The 19014-nt window shown below is 42.1% G+C and overlaps 1 non-coding gene across 1 annotated transcript; it reads left to right on the plus strand.

The window, feature by feature from the left end:
• The first annotated feature begins 11034 nt into the window (after window positions 1-11034).
• On the plus strand, window positions 11035-11107 carry trnaa-agc (transfer RNA alanine (anticodon AGC)). The gene has a single exon. It is a non-coding gene; the product is annotated as a tRNA-Ala (tRNA).
• The last annotated feature ends 7907 nt before the right edge of the window (window positions 11108-19014 follow it).

Below are 19014 nucleotides of genomic sequence, written 5' to 3' on the forward strand. Positions count from 1 at the left end.
CAAGAAAATATGTTACACAGGCTCCACTGTGACTCTGCCATGTAGGAATGTTAATTAATTTGGGTAGTGTGGTGTCTCTGTGGCTAAGGATCTGCACCTATGGCTGGAAGGTTGCCCGTTCGTATCCGGTGGCAGGAAGAGGATTCCTGCTCTGTTGGGCCCCTAAGCAAGGCCCTTAACCCCAGCTGCTCCAGTGGTGCTATATAAATGACTGACCCTGCACTCTGACCCCACGGATTCTTTTGATAGTAAGTAAAGAAATAGTGTGTAGAGTAGGAGGAATCCACTGTAGTGGACTAAGGGGTATAGTGTGAAGGTTGTGAAAGCTGGTGGCTATGTGTGTGAGTTCCCCAGACCACAAAGGAGGTTGACATTTCTCCTGGAGAAATGTCTGCAGTGCCTCAAGCATTCAATTCCATCATACCCAGTCAACTGGTGACAAAGCTCAGGGGATTAGGTCTGTGCAACTCTGTCTGCAACTGGCTGCTGGACTTTCTTATCAAGAGACCACAGGTGGTGCGGATAGGCAATAAAACATCAACACCACTCACCCTGAGCACTGGAACCCCACAAGGCTGCTGTCTGAGTCCAAGGTTGTACTCCCTGTCCACTCACGACTGCACAGCAAGACACAGCGACAACCGCATCATTAAGTTTGCAGATACCACCACTATAATAGGACTGATCAGTGATGATGACGAGTCCACTTACAGGGATAAAGTTGTACAGCTGCTTAGGCACTGCAGAGAATGGTCAATATGGCCCAGAAGATCATCGGCTGCGGTCTCACCGAGATTAAACAGCTCTATGAGGACCGCTGCTGTGGTAGAATTCTGGCCATCACAGAGGACAGTCACCACCCTGGGCATGAGCTCTTCACCCCACTGCCCTCAGGCAAGAGATATAAGAGCATACGGACACTGACCACCAGATTCCTCAATAGCTTCTACCCACAAGCAGTGAGACTGGCGAACACATTTAGCCATCCCCCTCGGACCACACCTACACTATCACCATCTACCTCTTTATGATTTCTTATCTATTGCACATCTCCAGGCATTGTTTAAACGTCTGTATTGTGTACATTCAAACTGTCTACATGTTTACTTGCACATTGTCTATTGTTTGTTTGTATATTGTCTTGATGCACTGTTTGCACTTTGTTTTGTTTTTTACACTTGTTTTACAATCGAGAGACTTTCTGTAAGTAAGAATTCCATTGTATCAGTACCGGTTACATATGGCAATAAAGTTCAAGTTCAAGTTCAAGTACAAGTCGGAAGGGGAGAGAAGGAAGTGAGTGAGACTGGGGACTCATTCTGAAGGAGTGCTGAAGGCCCAGGGCTGTGGAAGTGGCAAAGCTGCTTGTCAGGCTTGTGTGAATGGAACTTAAACCATGTGAATCAACAGTCTATGTGTAAAACCAGTTAAAGGCCTAGCCCCCCAGAGGTCATTTCTGCCTGTAACAGACGACTTCTCAAACCCAGCACTGCAGAGACTCGCAGTTTATCAATATGAATAAAACTCAGCAGGAGGATTTTTCCTAAAGACTTCTCCTCCTTCAAAAGCTCAGGACATATGAACAGTGACTCACTCACCTGGGAACTGACAGGCAGCTGTAGCACCAGACAGTTGCACAGAGAAATTCAATATAAGAATTGCACTCTCCATTCAACAAGATATATTAACATGTCCAACAACTGCATAGCTGCTTGTTTTAATTTTCATAGTAAGGGACACACTGTCACAAATACAGAAAGGGCTCTGTTTCAGTCTCATTACGTTTGTTTCCACTGTGCATTTAAAACAGCCTTAAACTTTGAATAATACAATTTTATCTGTCAACATTGTAGTATGTACTGCATATTTCCAAACTTCAGTATCTCAGATTTACTGGTTTAACTGTAATTAACAATAAAACAGGACGGTTTTGAGACTTTATCTACTTACATGGGATCTCACTTGTTTAATGTTTTGATAATTTAATATCCTTATTTTTAACTTAATCTCAGCAAAATGTGTTTCCAGTGCTTTGGGTTTTACAAAAGAAACACAAATCTGGAAATAATTTCTCCTGGTGGCATAACTCAAGGGACCAATTGCATCGACCCCAAAGCAGCGAACCAACTGGAGTTCAGCCTGTGCAAAACTAGTGAGCAAACTTAAGATCAAATGCAATGAACATGGCTGAAATTTGTCCACAGCTCCATTCTGAACCTGTCCTGAATTGCAATGAACCCAAAGTAACAACTGCTGCCCTCTAGATATTATTGTAGTAGTAGATTAATTTAAACCACCTCTTCACAGGTTTTAAGCAACTCAGTAGCGGACTAAGCACTGGATCCCATTAGAACTTTCCTGAACATAGTGGAAATGATACCTTCACTAAATGATGAACTTAGCATCTTTAGCTTGACATTTATTGTAAAATTTACCTAAAATTGCTTTCCAGACACAACACTTATTTATCAATACAAGTATTTATTAATAAAAGTGTAATCTGTTAATAATGAAGTTTAATATCTATCTTTATCAGTAGCTGTACTACAGATAATGCATGTTTAACCTAACACTAACCCTTTTGTATGTGATAGTTAATTTTTCAGATAACCAGGGGAGGGAAGAGAACTGAAATCAAGGAAATACAAATTGAAATGTAGTGTAATTCTTACATGTGTTCTGTTACATCTGGGAGTTAATTGAATAGATTTGTTGTATTTTTCTTTGCGATTTGAGTCTTCACTTGTGTTTCTCAGGGAAAGCAGGGATATTGGGGATGCAAAGAATAAGTTGTACTGTATAGGCAAAGGTATGGGTAAGTTAAAGAAAAAAAACATATTATTAAAAGTGATAATCTAAGACAATTCTTTGGAACAGTGTCCTTTCTCGTATCTGTGGCTGTGGTCCAACAATAATGGTGTTGAAATGTGCGGAAAGATTTGGAGACGAACAGGAGACCCATCCAGTCGGTAACAGGGTTGAGCAAGACCGCACATGCCTCAGTGACGGTGCTGTTAATGGAATAGTACACACACAGACCACATGAAAGGCAAGGAAAAGGTGGTTTTAAAATTTCAAGATCAGAGGAACAGCAATTAACTGAAAAGATCTGTTACAGAGCTCTAAGTTTTTCTTTTTAGAGCTGTAAATGTAACTTGTTTTTGTAGATCAAATCCACATATTGATGTTAATTCTATTTAAAAAATAAAATGACTAACGCTGTTCGACATTAGATGATGCTTTGTGTAACATTTGTTTTCACTCAGCTGTAAGGAAAATGCACTACGCGCCTTTATTTTAATTAAAAACTCTTAATGTAGATGAGTTGTACAACAAACATTACAACAAATGCAGCCCCTGAAGTTGCATAACATTTACGTTAAAATTATTGCAGACACAAAAGTAGCTTATGCCTATTATAACACCGAAATAGCAATGTGTTTGCTTTATTTGTCTGAAGGATCTCTGTATGAATCAGTATAACTTATCAATGGAAATAAAAACTGCTATAAAACATGTTCAAGCTTAACACGCAGCTGCTATTATAGTTTGTTCGTTTGTGATTAAATGCAATTGAGTATCTCATAAGCAGTTACCTTCTCTGGTTTATTTCAATATAAATGCCGTTCTTAAATTCAAATTAACATTAAATTGCCAAGAACATTCAGTTATATACTAACACAAGATAGATAAATGAATAATTATGGCTGACATATTAACGCACTGAACAGACTAATTGAAAAGCTCTGATTCAGAGCACCGGCAGTTCTTGCTAATTTGAACAACAACGATGCTGAACCCTCAGCACCGTACTAAACACAAGTTCATTTGGTCCCCAGCTTTTTTTGGTCCCCAGCAGTTTTCGTTGCATCTGAACTCAGAGCTGGAAATGATCTCCTGATAGTACCGCATTAAGTACTCCGGAGCTTAAGCAGAGCGTGCTAAATCTGAAAGTTCGTTGAAATTGAATGATCTTGACACAGCGGCCTGTCTTGTAATCATGAGCCGAAAAGGTCGAAAGATACATCCTCACAATAAACACCTTTGCATTTCTGGGCACTTGTGCCATCGTTACTAATCTATTCTATCTGTGCTTCCAAACTATTCAATGTCGAGATTTTGACAGCTACATTTATGTATATGAAATACAAAGGCAAACATAGGATTAGTGGGACTATTAGAAGCAGAACTAGAAGAAAGCAAAAACATTATAGGAGTCCCATTTACTAAGGTGTATTTGCCTAGATTTTAGTTCACTTCACTCCATAGAATATTAATCTACGTCACAGTATGTCTCCCAGAAATCTATCACAAATTATCAAAATGATGACACTTGCTTCAAGACTGGAATACAATTTCAGTTTTATATTTCAATACAGTATATTAACAGCCACTAATGTTTAAATTAAGTTCATATTAACGATATTATTTCAGTAATGCGTTTCTCCGTCATTCAGAACTTTCCCTTGCGATCCGCTTAGCACTGTACTAACTTGGTTAGTGTAGTAACCTCTAGACGGCAGCAGCTGTTTGTGTTTGTTGCAACAGAGGATATATTTTAGTGCAGAGATAGCGACTAATTTCAGCTGCCAAGTCCTCTGCAATCGGTATTAGGAGTGATTTCCTTCGCTCACCTTTGTGCCGGAATCGGTCAGTACGATTCAATTTCTGTGCGGTTCCCCTCTGGTCCTGACCACAGCTCAGTTCTACAACGATGATCTGGTGTGCACAATAAATCAGCTATATTATATGTTGCTTTTAACCACAAAAAAATGCATTTGTGTTAGTCAGTTAGGTTAAATATTTTTATATCTGTAGCTTCTCCGATAAGAGGAGAAATCAGAAATGATAAAATGTCTAATTTAAAGCAAACAGATACCCATTTCTCTAACGTAAATGTGGGTGGAGACACTTCTATGGATTTTGTATTGTTTCAAAGTATTTGAAAATGAAATTAGAACGGGAGTTCTTGAATCTGTTTAACGAATAATCTCGCTTTCTCTATAATGTAAAAGGTGCAGGAAGAGATTCTTTTATGCTTAAAACATTAAGATTAAAAGGTTGAACGATGTTTAACGATGCTCTGCTTGTGCCATTTTGTGAACATTCTGCACTATTGTTCTTCATAGAGTGATGTTTATTACACATTCAGGGAAGTCATTAAAAAAATGATTATCTAAATTTCACTATAAATGACGATTTTCATCCATCTATGTCTTTAAAATTGGTTTAAGGAAGTCTTTAGATCCTCGACAATTTAAAAGATGAGTTCAGTGGAAATGTGTGCTTTACTAACTGAGAAGACCCCTTTGCACAGTTTTTACTACCCCTTTGCACTACCTTAAAGTACTACAACGCGTATTTTTCCCCTTTTACACTTAATTAAGCTCAGCTAAGCCAATTTGAAGGGGGAAACTATTTGTTTTCAGACCAAAGCACCTCTGCGGTACAGAGGCTCTCTGAGTTGGGTTCTAGATTTTCACTCGATTGCTCACTCCTCTCACACCTGTATCATGCAGTGACAGCATGGTCTTGCGCGGTGGCGGATCCTGTCTGCGATTCTCTTTAACTTGTTATCCGATGTAAACACGCTTGATCATCAAAACAAGGATAAATCGTGACTTTATTTCAAAATGCTTGTTGCTGTCAGATATGTGGTGACTGACTGGAAAAAAAGATTTTCAGTCCTAATCAGATTTTAATTTCCTCGAGGGCCACATTTGCTTCGGAAGAAAGGCCAGATGGCCAGACACTGGGAGGGTAGGTATTTTATGATGGAGGAATACGTAATAAACAACACAATTTACACTTATAATAAATTAAATGAAACCCCTTATATTGTAATATTCAAATGAACAAATAGAACTAGAAGAAATATTCACATACATGTGTGCAAATTTAATGCGATATTTGGAATTGCTTCAGTGACAGAATGTCCTCAAATTCTGGTTCAAACTTAGTCGCCCCCGAATCAAAATCTGCTTAAGGTGCTCATCAGAAAGTTATGTTCAACATTTGGATTTTACATATTTCATCTTTGTAAATGTTTGTTCACACAAAATGTGGAGGCAGAAGACAGAAAACGTTAGAAAAGTTGCTCGTGGAATGTTCTTAAAACACCTTTCAGGCAGTGATTTATATGTTTAACAAATCATTTTCCTTAAACAGATCCCTATACAAGTTATTCGCAGCAAAGTCAATTACTTCGAGCGGCAACTCAGGCTGAAGATCTTCAACTTCACTTGCAAAAGGGTTCTTGAACAATCTTAGGTTCTGTGAGATACTGTTAAAATCTTGAAAACGGTCCTGAAATTGCTGCTTCAAATGTGAAATCACATGTAAAGCGAACGGAATCGGAAAAGGTTCGGCACATTCATTTCTTTCATTTACTTTTCACAAGTTGCGAACTGAACAAAATTGTTTGCTGCCACTTGTTTGTCCAAAAAGAATTGTCTGAAGAATTTTTGTCTGAAGGATTTTACGAGTGAAAACAAATCTGAAATTATAGAATCTGAAACAAATCTGAAATTATAGAATAGGTCGTGTCCTTTGAGTCATGAAAATATCGAATTCTGTGCGTAATTCACTAAATCTCTAGTACTTGGCTTTGCTGATCCAGCGAACCCCTCAGTGGTACGGAACGTCCAGATATTCACTCTCGATTTCAGATAGGACGTTTTTAAACTGACGACGATTAAGGGAGGACTGTCATATAAAATTCACTGTCACTATCCATTACTTCAGATAATTGTAATTTTTTACCGCACAAAGCCTGCTGATGAATGATGATGAATACAGTGCAAAATAATCGTTTTTTCCCGGGTCTTCTGTGCGACGAGCAGTTGTATTAGATGACAGGCATATTTGTTCGAGCAAAGCAACTTTTTCTTTGTATATGCTGCCCATCAGTAAATAGTTTCCCTGCCTTAGCTATGACGTGCTATTTTGAAACTCGCCCTTACAATGGATTCTGATTGTTGTGATCGCTTTTTTAAATATTTCACGCTGATAAATTAAGTTTTTCTTCAGTGCTTCTACTTTATCTGAAAGCATTTTGCCAATCACATCTGAGTATTTCTGTGCTTCGTATCGTAATGCCTTCGGATATTATATTCCTTGAGAACAGCGACGGTTTCTCTGCGTATTAAGCACAACGCTTTGTTATTGCTTTCAATCACGAAATAGTTTTCTTATTAAAAATACGGCACTCTTCGTCAACGTTTCTCCACTTAGCTCGTGACATTTCGATGTAAAATAAACAATGCAAGAAAACTCACGCACAACAAACGTGAACCTGAGGTAAAGGTTATTTAATTTAACACTTGCGCGTAAGCATGCAGTGGTGACGCTTTCCTCTGTTCTCGGGCCGGATAAAGATACCGTAGGTTGGAGACACTTGGGTTAATCCATTCGATCGCTGCATATTGTTAAACACGGTGAACTCAGCGTTCTGTATAATGCGATTCTGTTTAAAACCGTTCCTACAGCTGTATCTGAACAGGAGGAGGAGACAGTTCCAAGCTGTACAGCTCTATCCTGTCCGGCGCCCTTTACCCTGGAGTTTTCGATAGTTACGTTTAAATCTCCTGTCAGTAACAAAAAAAGCCTAGACTCCAAACTAATCTCATTTCTTGTACTTGAAACAGGTCCAGAGTGGGAGATCTTTCTATTAGTTTCAAAACTATTATTAGTTCAGATGTATTTAAAGCAGAAATCTAACATGCCAGCAATCTGCGCCACACGATACCTCCTTGTCTGAAGGCTGTGCTGAGTTTGAGATTGTGACTGATCGAAACAAATGATCATCTCACCTGTATCCTCCGGTCCTCCTCTGTGGTGCGAATCTGTAAGGTGGTGAAGGAGATTACCGCGCTGGAGTTTTATAGACACACATTTCCTTTCACTTTCGAGTTTTATCATGACTAGAACAGGGAGTAAGTAACTATCCCTCCTTTCACTTTCAACTTTTCATACTGATAAACTACTCGCGGAAATCCCAGAGAAAGAAAACTTCCTATAGAGACTACTACATTTTTCTAATATAAAACTTTGAAATATAAGCACTAAACAGTTAATCATAACAGGTTTTAGACTACTTTGTATGTTAATTGAATTGTTTCCATAAAGCACCTGCAACTGAAACAACTCACATAATCTGGTTATATTAAAGGGTCTAAGGTGCAGTTCATAAACCTGTCTAAATATTGTTGGATTGGGATTGATGGGTTAAACTAGTGTAGCGCTCTTGCCCAGTGGTGAGGAGGAAGTTTGGAGATACTGTGGAAATGTCTATAGAGATAGGCCCCGTAGAAATGTGCAGTACACAAAATATGTCAGTTTACTTTGACTTTATCCTGTCCATACAGACAAGATTATTTTATTCTCAGAAACTAACCACACAGTGCTCTATAACCACCAATGAGGACAATGTCTGAACAAGTCAAGTCTTTATCTGTAGCTGGAGACATACTGTATCAGCAACAGCCAGTCTCGTCTCTTCTGTGACCTCTAGCATACCTCCTGTCTGACATGATGTAATTGTTTTAACCCTGTGTACCGTACATTTCTTTACACAGAAAAATACTTAAATTACAATTGCAATCAGCTAACTCCCGTCAGAGCCCTGACTCCTAGAGACCCTGACTAAACGCAGCCAAGCCGCCTCAGAAAGGTCCTTTCCTGTAGCATCAAGGATAACCACACAGTTGACAGCAGGACATAGGGAGGACCCTAGCTAAGAATGGAAAAGGCCCTGCAAATAATTTCACAGTGCGTCCTCTAAACCACTGCTTGTTACGAAATAGCAGAGCCCTATGCAGAAAACCATAACGATCTCCAGAGATGTAGTCGATATAACAATCCGAGGTCCGAAAGCCGTATTAAACAAGCTGGTGCAAAAGTACAAAACCAGATGTGGAGCCATGAGGAAGCCGAGAGTAGAAACCAGAATGATACCCAACGTACAAAAACCAAAACCAGGAGACGTAGTCAGAGAACAAACCAGGGTCAGGAAGCCAAAAACCAAGTAGTAAGTCGTAGTAAAAATAGAAGTAGCTCTAACCAGGAAAAACCCTCATATGAGCCCAGGGGAGAGTGTGAAGAAGCATTAAGTAGGCAGGGGTAAATGGGCAAATTGGGAACTGTGTTGGAATGTGAGGTGGAATGATGAGTCCTCCGGGGCCGTGGCATAACAGTATGGAGTTTTCTTTCAGCAAGTGAGTCTCCTATTCCTGTGAATTGTGTAGGTCCACATATTAATGCCTGCAGGTTTTCAGTGTGACTGGATTGTTCAGGTGGGTGTTGGTGCTGTAGTGAGTCTCACCTGAGAACCGCTCTGACTCATCTGTAATGGAGAGGAGACTCTGGGGTCTCAGGTGCTGGGTAAGCTAAGCTATCTGAGCTGAGACCTGGGCCGTTAGAAATAACGGACAGACAGGATAAAGTGAAAGTTTAAGCTGTCCTGGACTGCTAATTAAAATAGTTAACACCTCAGTACTACTGTAATAATTACAGAGGTGAAGCTCAGCCTTATTGTCATGGTCACTGCTAACTGAAGTGATAAAAACCCACTATGGAGGTGTAGCGGCAATGCTTGTTAATAAGACAGAATTAAGTGTTGGTATGCTGTCCTAAGGGAGGCCCCATCTCACCCTCCATCTCTGTGGTGCAGCCACAGAGAAAGTATTCATGCAGGCTGATTTAGGATGTTTTCTATTGATAAGGAACAAGCTCCCAGACGGGGATGCACTTAGCTAAGCCTGGCTATCATGATCAATGGTCATCCATTGGCGCCTATCAGTCTAGGGAGTGCCAAATGGACATCTGGACTGCATTCTTAAGTGTCAAGAGTAAGTGACTTATATCTCACCTTGACCAACCAATCAGGGACTGGCAGGGTGTGGTAATACCACGTGGGTCTCCAATGCCCGCCAAACTCTCAACCAATCAGCACACATCTGGGTCTTGGTCAAAAAGGGAGCGCAAGCTCAGATCGGGGCTCTCCTTGGCCATTTTCGCGCATCCTCAGAGACAATCACGTGACAACTGCTGTTGTCTGCAAAGGGACTTGGACTTTGTTCTAAGCGCGAGGCCGAGGATCCCGTACGTACTCAGAATTCTACCAACGGGAATGCTCCGCTTGATCAACGGCAGCCTACAGTTGGACCCTCGTCGACAACCGGAATAGCTTATTCAGAAGCAGCGCTGGACCGGGAACGAACCAGCTTCTTCCCAGGCAAAAGAGTGACTTGTGAGGACTCGCGGTCACACTCTGTGCATAGAGACTTTCTACTAGCCAGCCGGACTGCTGGTAGATCCCCTCGGAGCAACGACTGCCCTGCACGCCGCAGTCAGATTCCTCTGCCCGTCCTACTCCAAGCTGCTCCTCGACTGGTTGGCCGGTAGCCAGAGGACGCCAGGACAACGCCCATTGGACAACCGCTGCAACAGAGGCTGCAACAGAGCCTGTCAGCTGGTTTGGTGTTCGTGCCGGGAGATTCCACATCCATACACAGTGGATAAGTAAACCCCATGTTCTACATTGCGTCTCGAGAATTCAATTGTACCTCAACACAAGTTGTTATCAATTTAATTCATGAGTAATGTATTTACTTCCGAGTTTAGAGTAACAGTGGGTAATAACACTGATTAGCGATTTGGTAACCGAACGATATATATTGACATATATTCTCTGTTGTGTATCTCTTTGTGTTGGCATCTCTTCGAGATTATATACCTTGTATATTGATAACCCTCACAGTAAGGTCTGCCGCTCGTATCCAGGCAGACTAGTATATGTTTGGTGCACAGTTTATATTAATAAATGTATCTCGTGTATTGAACCCGTGTGTGTGCGTTGTTAGTTGTTCTGACGATTGATTTTCTAAAAGCCCCAACGAACAACCTCGTGATTACTGCTACAATTAATAATTGTCTCAGTAAACCCATCAAACCACTACAAGACCAAGGGCAGTGGGCGGTGCCCGGCAAGAGGGGCAGAGGCGGTAAGACATGATGCCGAGAAGCATGAAGCGAGGGGGATTAGCTCAAATGGTAGAGCGCTCGCTTAGCATGCGAGAGGTAGCGGGATTGATTCCCGCATCCTCCAGGTCTGAGTTTGGAGCTCCAGGAGCCCGGTGCTCTCGTTTAGCCTCTGCAACTTCTGACAGGTGCTCCTCCGTTGCGGAGAGAATGTGCTTCAGTTGTCAAGCGTTGAAGGGCCACACCTCCTTCCCAACCTCAGTCTGCACTGAGTGTGTCTCCAGCATTTTCTCGTCCAATTTGTCAGCTTAGCAAGTGAAAAGTATATCCGAGTGAAAACAGTGCTGATAATACTCTCACAGATTGTTAGAAGACGTGCTTTTGATCATCGATTGCTTAACAATCACATTCGTTCGACTTGAGCCATCAAGCTCGTAGTTTTCCTTCAAATCTTGAAAGCTCTCAGTGAGAACATCATAGGCTGCAGGACACCCCGTAACTTGAGTACTTCAACAGAAAGAAGAGCAGACAGCTCCACAAATATGCGAGGCGCAGAGAGCGCAAGGCGAGCCGCACACGTTTCGGTGGCTGAGAGAGGGCAGTTTTTGCTTCTGCATTTCCCAAGTAAGGACGCATGACAACAAGCAATCGCGGTCCTCATCTACGACATAGTGGTGATGAGTTCTCAGGACGTGTTCTTTTGAACGAGCAATGAGGTTGCCGCCTTGGACGGCTGACTGCACACTCTCATTGTGCCACGTGATGAGAATTCACCAGGCTCGTTCAGTCATTAGTCACATTCCATTGTTTGCCATAAGCAGACACTGCGAAGTGATGTGGATATCAGTTCCCAGATTTGTGGACGAGGAGGAAAGGAGCACACAAGGGCGCGCCCGGGAGTTGAACCCGGGACCTCTCATACCCTAAGCAAGAATCATATCACTAGACCAATGAGCCACAGCAGCACTTGTCATTTCAATCTGTCAGCAAACTTGAGGACGGGGGAGAGGCGTCATTCGCTCGTCCAGTCAGACCTTCATCAATTAGTCAAGAATGCCGCAATTACACGACTGCCTTGCAGACGAAGGGCAGTGAACTGCGCCCGGTAAGAGGGGAACAAGCGGCACTAAGCGACAACGAGGCATGAACCCCAGCGAGGGGGGTTAGCTTGCGTGGTACAGCGCTCGCTTTGCATGCGAGAGGTAGCGGGATTGATTCCCGCATCCTCCAGGTGTGTGCTTAGAGCTTAATGTGCCGAAAGGTGTCCTTTAGCCTGTGGTCACGCCTTGCATGGAGAGCGTCGTGCAGCTGTCAAGCGTTTCGCAGCCACGCCCCCTTTTCATCTTCTCTCTGGCTTAAGCGTCTCCGCCATTCTCTCCTGACGTTTCATGTCAGCATGTCAGAAGTCCGAGTGACGTTTTTAATGGCTGAGTGAGGGCACGATGCTGAAGCAGAGAGGCCACTTCAGCCAGAGAGACTTGTGCTAGGTGAGTTCTGAAAGACGGACTCGCAACAGAAACAGACCAAAAATGTATTGGTGAGACAAACACTTGCGGCAACTGGTCGCTCATAACCACGTCTGGAATGCGTGACTAAAGAACATTCACATTCAGAAATAAGTCAAGAAATTTGCCATTACTTTCGCTCGCGCTGCTGTCAGCCTGCCCATGTTGCCAAAGAAAGATTCACTCGGCGTCAGCATGACAGAACAGCGATCACTTCAAAACAATGCTCCACACTCCGTAAGCAAGAACTTCAGTGTTTGCAGTCACCCGATATGCCGATGGTCAAAGGAGCGCAAAACACGAAGCATCAAAAGACAAGATGAGTTGATGGAAAGAGCATTGAATTGATGAGCACAAAAGTTCAGCTCGTACAATAGGCAACGAAGGTCCCGGCATCGTCATCGCACTTGAAAGGACTGCCTTGCAGACTAAGGGCAGTGGGAGGTTGCTGTTGTGAGATGGAGGCATTGGGATGGTGGGCCGAGATCTATTCTTCTTAAGGAATTCTTCATCGTGAAAGATCGGTCCACAGGTCATCTAAAGAACTTACAAATTTTTTGGACTCAGGGAATCATGTGCTACTGAAGGGAGTGAAGTGCTGAAACACATGACATGCCCCCTTGATCTCACATGCACAATTCTGCTGCAACATGCACAGCTACCGTCCACACCAGGCAGTGGGGCTTCAGCAGAATTTGCTACGCCACCTGCAATTACATATCCAGCTGCACACATATACATGGCCCCTCTGTCCTTTTCAGGATCTAAAAAAAAAAAAGCATAGCGTGGTTTTCCTGCAACCTGATTGACCTCATCTCCCTCAGAATGTGCCCCGCTGCATTCATTGCTGAAGCAGGACGGAGGCTAACGGACATGCCAGAACAGTGAGGTTCAGCGATCTCTCCAAAATATTGTGGTTGTAGAGGAAGAAATATGGTTTAAATTGTACCTTGGTATTTCAAACTCTCCCTAGAATGTTATCCATTTCTATTTTATTTTGATAGGAACTGTTAAAAGGCTAATGACACTAGATGAAAAGAGAAGAAAGAAAACACAATGTTTCGGCCGTGGAGCCTTCTTCAGGTTTGAGGGCTCCACGGCTGAAATGTTGTGTTTTCTTTCTTCTCTTTTAAGCATGGAATAGACCTATTACTTGTTCCTTTGCAGCCTAAAACATGCTGACACAGCTCCCCACCTGAACTGCTAATAATACTAGATGCCTAGTAGTTTGTGGTACTTGGTTATTGTCTTATGTTTGCTCAAACTGCATATGTGTGATTGCATATTTTTGTGTATTTTCATATGCCAATATTTAATTCACTGAAATTTCTGTATGCTTGGAAGGAAGGCAGATGCTCATATATGTTGATCTTTGTTGGGCTGGAAAAACTGATAAAAAGTGTATGAAAAAAGCTCTCCCCAACATTTCCCTTCTCTTGGCCATGGTTGCACTGCCCTTTCTTTCCATCTTTTGTCCTTCTACAAAGATTCCAGGGCTCTTTTTCCACCATAATATCAGAAGCCAAAAATAACCATCTAATGTGTAAACAGCATTTGTAATGTTGGTAGCTGGAAGAGGTTAAGTATGTTTGCAAGACCTAGTTGATTACACCACAGACTTACTTTGTTGTTGTCAGTTTTTTTTTCTCTTTTAAAGGCTGTAGGTGGGGTGTGATGGACTGTACCACTATCATAGAAGATTTTTTCAGGACACATCGCAGTACCATAGTAGAATTTATCAATAGTAGAATTCCATAGGACATTATTTATCAACATATAACATTACCCAGTGTGAGACTCTGCCAGTAAACCTCAGAGCATTGAGTTCTCCACTGGTGAAGATGGCTTTCTGAAGTCATGAAATCCACTGCTGGGATGCCTGAGAGACAGTGATTGAAACCTGGCTGGAATTAGACTCTCTGTTAGTGTGTGGGAATTATGTGGTAAAAAGGGAAAACTCCTTTACTTTAGTCACTTTGAAAGTTCAAATGTACAGAACCTGCAAAAATAAGCAATGAAAAAAATCCATCACCACTCTCATGATAGCATAACTCAGAGTCTCTGCTGTTGTGTAACAATACACACTTTCAACTTTCTTCTCACCTGTCTCCAGAGAGAATGTTGTTAGTGCTGATGACCTTGAATTAGACCTTGTTGACTCTGTAAAACAATCTTCCTCTGCTTAGATTTTCACTCAGATTGATTTTGTTCTCAGAATATTCCTGGCAGCACTGAGTTTCTAGGAAATGAAAAGTGAAAGAAAAAGTACAGAAGATCAGCCCTTGAATAAACAACATTGTGCAGTATTAGCTACTATCCTGTGCTAGAGCCTGTCGTGGTAAGCAGTCGATGACAGGATCTAGCACAGATACTAATGAAAAACTGTTAATGAAAGATAAAACACTTGAGTCTTATTTTAGTTTTCCATTTCCCTTTCATTTGTGATGTACTGTACAGCAGGCCACAGAACATGTACAGAAACAGATATGCACACATTCACACCAGGCAATGACAGTCTGCCCAGTCAGAATCTGAGCTGTGAGTTATTAGAATTCTGTTTGTCACGGATCATCCACAGAAAGGGCAATGTTTGAACACAAGGATCCCCAGGAGAGAGCCTAGTAACATAAACCCTTGGAGCAAAAGCAGATGATTAACGTCATAGTTTGTGTGGTTGAGCCAAAGGTGAGCATGGGGATATGTGAGTCACCATTCTTAGAAATGGATCCAACTTCAGACAGGCGTCCAAAGTAAGACTATACAGTGCTGGGGCAATGACACTTTAATGATCAGAAGGATAGCAAGATTTTTAATGCTTAGAAATTGATTTTCTGGTGATGCACACGACAGCTGCAACATTTTAAAGGGAGCAAAAAGTTTTCATTTGTGTAAGAAAAGACAAACAAATATTTGGCTTACTGAAGTATCCACCTGTCATTCTTGTCATTCAGTTGATACTCTGTGCTTTGCACCTTTTGCAGCAATGACAACTTTTAGTCTTCCTGTGTCAGTCTTGCACATCTAGAGTTCAGAATGCTCGGCCAGTCTTACTTGCAGTTTTGCTCGAGCTCTGTCAGGTTGGATGGGTGAACTGGAATCAAGTACTTCTACAGATTGTCAATGGAATTCAAGTCTTGTCTATGGCTGGACCACTGAAGAACATTTACTCACTTGTTCTGAAGCTACTCCAGTACTGTCTTGGCTATATGCTTGGGGTCGTTGTCCCATTGGATTGTGAATCTTCAGAAACCCCAGTCTGAAGGATGAAGCAGGTTCTGCTCAAGGAGTTGTCTACGTCTTGCTCCATTCACTCCAAGCAGATAGTCCAACATTTGCCTTCTCTCGGCCATGATTACACTGCCCTTTCTTTCATCTTTGTCCTTCTACAAAGATTCCAGGACTCTTAATCCACCATAATATCAGAAGCCAAAATTAACCTTCTAACATGTAGAAATCATTTGCAATGAAAGGAGGTTGAAGGGTTTAGAACGTTTGTAAGACCTGGTTGATTACCACAAATAGACATACTTTGTTGTCAGTTTTTTTTCTCTTTGAAAGGCTATAGGAGGGGCGTGATGGACTGTACCACTATCATAGAAGATGTTTTTCTTCTAAGGATACTTCTGTAGCGACAAGGCTTATTTAAAATACAGGAATTAAGTTTGCTGCTCCCTTGCCAGTCCCTCTCTCCCTCATCTCAGTGCAGCTGGATACAGAGAGGCCATTCCATCTGGTTCACATTTGAGGTGCTTTTCTAGCTGATAGAGTTTCCTGATAAGGAACAGCTCCCAAGGCTGAGATTCACCAGCCACCCTAATAAATGGTCATCTCTGGCACCTTACTGTCTGGGAGATTCCATGGGAGAGTCACATCCCAAGGTTTACAACCCTAAGGTCAGAGGTCATTGTTACTCATCCTCCACCTCAATCAGAACGATCGGAACTGTCGACAACTGAATCTCAGGATTCAGGACTAGCGCTACATCGGGAACAAACTGGTCTTCTTCCCGTCTAAAGAATGTGACTTGCTTGGACCCACAGTCACTTTCTATGTGCACAAGCTCTGCTAGTTCAGCCGGGACTAACTAGCTGGTCTTCAGAGAGCCCACTGCCTGCGCGCAGCAGCAAGAATCTCCCCTTCCTTCTTCCACACCTCACGCCGAACCAGGACTGCCTGGCACAGGGCCGGAGGACGCCAATTGGATGCAGCAACAGCCTGTCGCTGTTCCCTTGTGTCTGCTGGAGATCTGAATCCACACAGACTGGATGAGTATTCAACATTCTGCATTACAGCTCGAGAATTCAATTGTTACCTCAACCTGAGTTGATATCAATTTAATTCCTATGAGTGACGTACTTCCTTGCGAGTATCTAGTGTAAAAGTTGTAATCAAAGCTCATTTACGAAACAGTCTAAAAGAATGGTACACTGAATGTATGTCCCTCTTGGTTTGTAACTCTTCGTTATTGAATATACACCTTTTGTATTCTGCTAACCCTCACTATAAGATCTGTTATGTTTATATGCACATTTTATGTATTAATAAATGTATTGTTGTTTATTAGTGTTCATGTGTGTGCTTTCACGATTGTAGTCCCTCCCCCTGAAGGGCGCTCCGGTTCTTTCACTTCGGACTTGATTTTGTGGACCTGCCCCGTTTCAGCTTCCTTCCAGCCCCCCTTAAAAGCCAGATGCCCACTCAGTTCGGGGCTCTGCATTGATTCCCGCATCGTGCGAGCCCGGGATCTGGATGCGCCTGGCTCCGTTATGGTTTTAAGTTCCTGTTCCTGTTCCCGTTCCCATTTCCCCTGCCGGTCCTGACCCCGGCTCTGGTTTTAATCGTCAGTCTCGTTTGTACCGCCCGGCTTTGGACCTTTTGCCTTCGTCTTGGATTTTCCCATTTTGAATCTGTTTTGGATTGTTTGCCCCGGACTCACCCCCCCTGGACACCTGCGCACTTTGGACACGCCCCCCGTTTTCATTCCCGTCTCCTGCCTGCCTTTTTTTCCTGTGTTCTCTTCACTCCACCCCGGATCGTGTTGTCTGCATAGGGCAACTGAAAGAACGCTTTCGTTACATGTGCGTTGCCGAGTTCTTCCGCAAGGTCAGTTTTCTAATAGCCATCAAAGAATCATTTTGTGACTTACTGCTACAATTATTAATTGTCTCGGTAAATGCACAAAACCCCTACACTTCCATAGTGATAGATATTAATCATCAATATATAGCATTTCCCAGTGTAAGACTCTCCCAGTAAACCCCAATGAATTGAGTTATTTACTAGTGAAAATGATTTGCTGAAGCAGTGAAATCCACTGCTGGGATTTCTTGCTGAGTTGCTGATGATTTGCTGAAGTAATTAAATCCATTGCTGGTGGAAACAATGAGGGAGCATGTCTGGGAGACAGTGACTGAATCCCGGCTGGAATCAGGCTGTCTGCTAGTATTGATCTGTGGGGACCAAATGGGACACTTTAGAGGTGACACTTTACAAGTGAAAATGCACAGCAGCTGGCCGCCTTGATAGTCAGTTAGGGGGGATTCACCTCTCTCATTATGACTTACCTGATAATTTCTGCTGTTATATAACAATATACAGACTTCCAGTTTTCTTCTCATCTGTCTCCAGAAAGAATTTTGATAGTGCTAATAACCTTGGATTAGTCCGTTTTCACTCTGTAAAAGAATCTTCCTTCCATAATTGCAACCTGTAACTTGTAAATACAGACCTTTTCACTCCAGTTCATTTTGTTCTCAGAATATTGCTGACAACACATTGCTTACAGGAAATGGAAAGTGAAAGTAAAATTTCCCCTTTGCTGCTAATTGTCTATCATTTGCGATAGGAGACCTGAAGAGTTGCTTTACAAAGGACTGAAAAAATGTACTGTAGCAGACATTTATTAGGTTGTGTAGGAAATTTTGTGAGTATGGTGCCTTGCAAAACTATTTGGACACTTAATATTAATATTCCGAAATATTATTAAACTTAATATCTGAACTTAAGATATGCTATAGAAAATGTCTGCAAAAAAATAAAATATGATGATTGACATGTATTTGGGCAGACCAGGCTACCCAGAGAACACAGAACCAGTGACCACAGCCTAGCCATGGAAACTGGACACACACAAACCTGACTGCTCAGACAGGACAGGCTCAGTGACCTCAGTCTGGACACAGAAACTGGTCACAGACAGACCTGACTGTCCAGAGAGCACAAATTGTGCTCCCACTGCCAGCAGGAGAAGCAGAGATAGAGATACACTTTCTGCAGTACTGATGAAACACTGTACAATTGTTCCACATTGCTATCACACAGGTGTTATTCCAGTCTTTCTTAGCTGTAAAAAAAATGTTATGTAAATTTTTGTTTTTCCAGATATACACTGTCTATTATCTAAAGGGGTTGTTTCCCATTGTTATTGTCTATGAAATGGTCACTTCTTGTGCCCTAAATGTTCCCTGAGATTCAGAGATTTTCTCATTCCTGGATTGAGCAGTGAGAATTTTTTTTCCAACTTTTAAGT

Source organism: Atractosteus spatula, chromosome 10 (genome assembly GCF_055471065.1).
Source record: "Atractosteus spatula isolate fAtrSpa1 chromosome 10, fAtrSpa1.hap1, whole genome shotgun sequence".
Lineage (NCBI taxonomy): Eukaryota > Metazoa > Chordata > Actinopteri > Semionotiformes > Lepisosteidae > Atractosteus > Atractosteus spatula.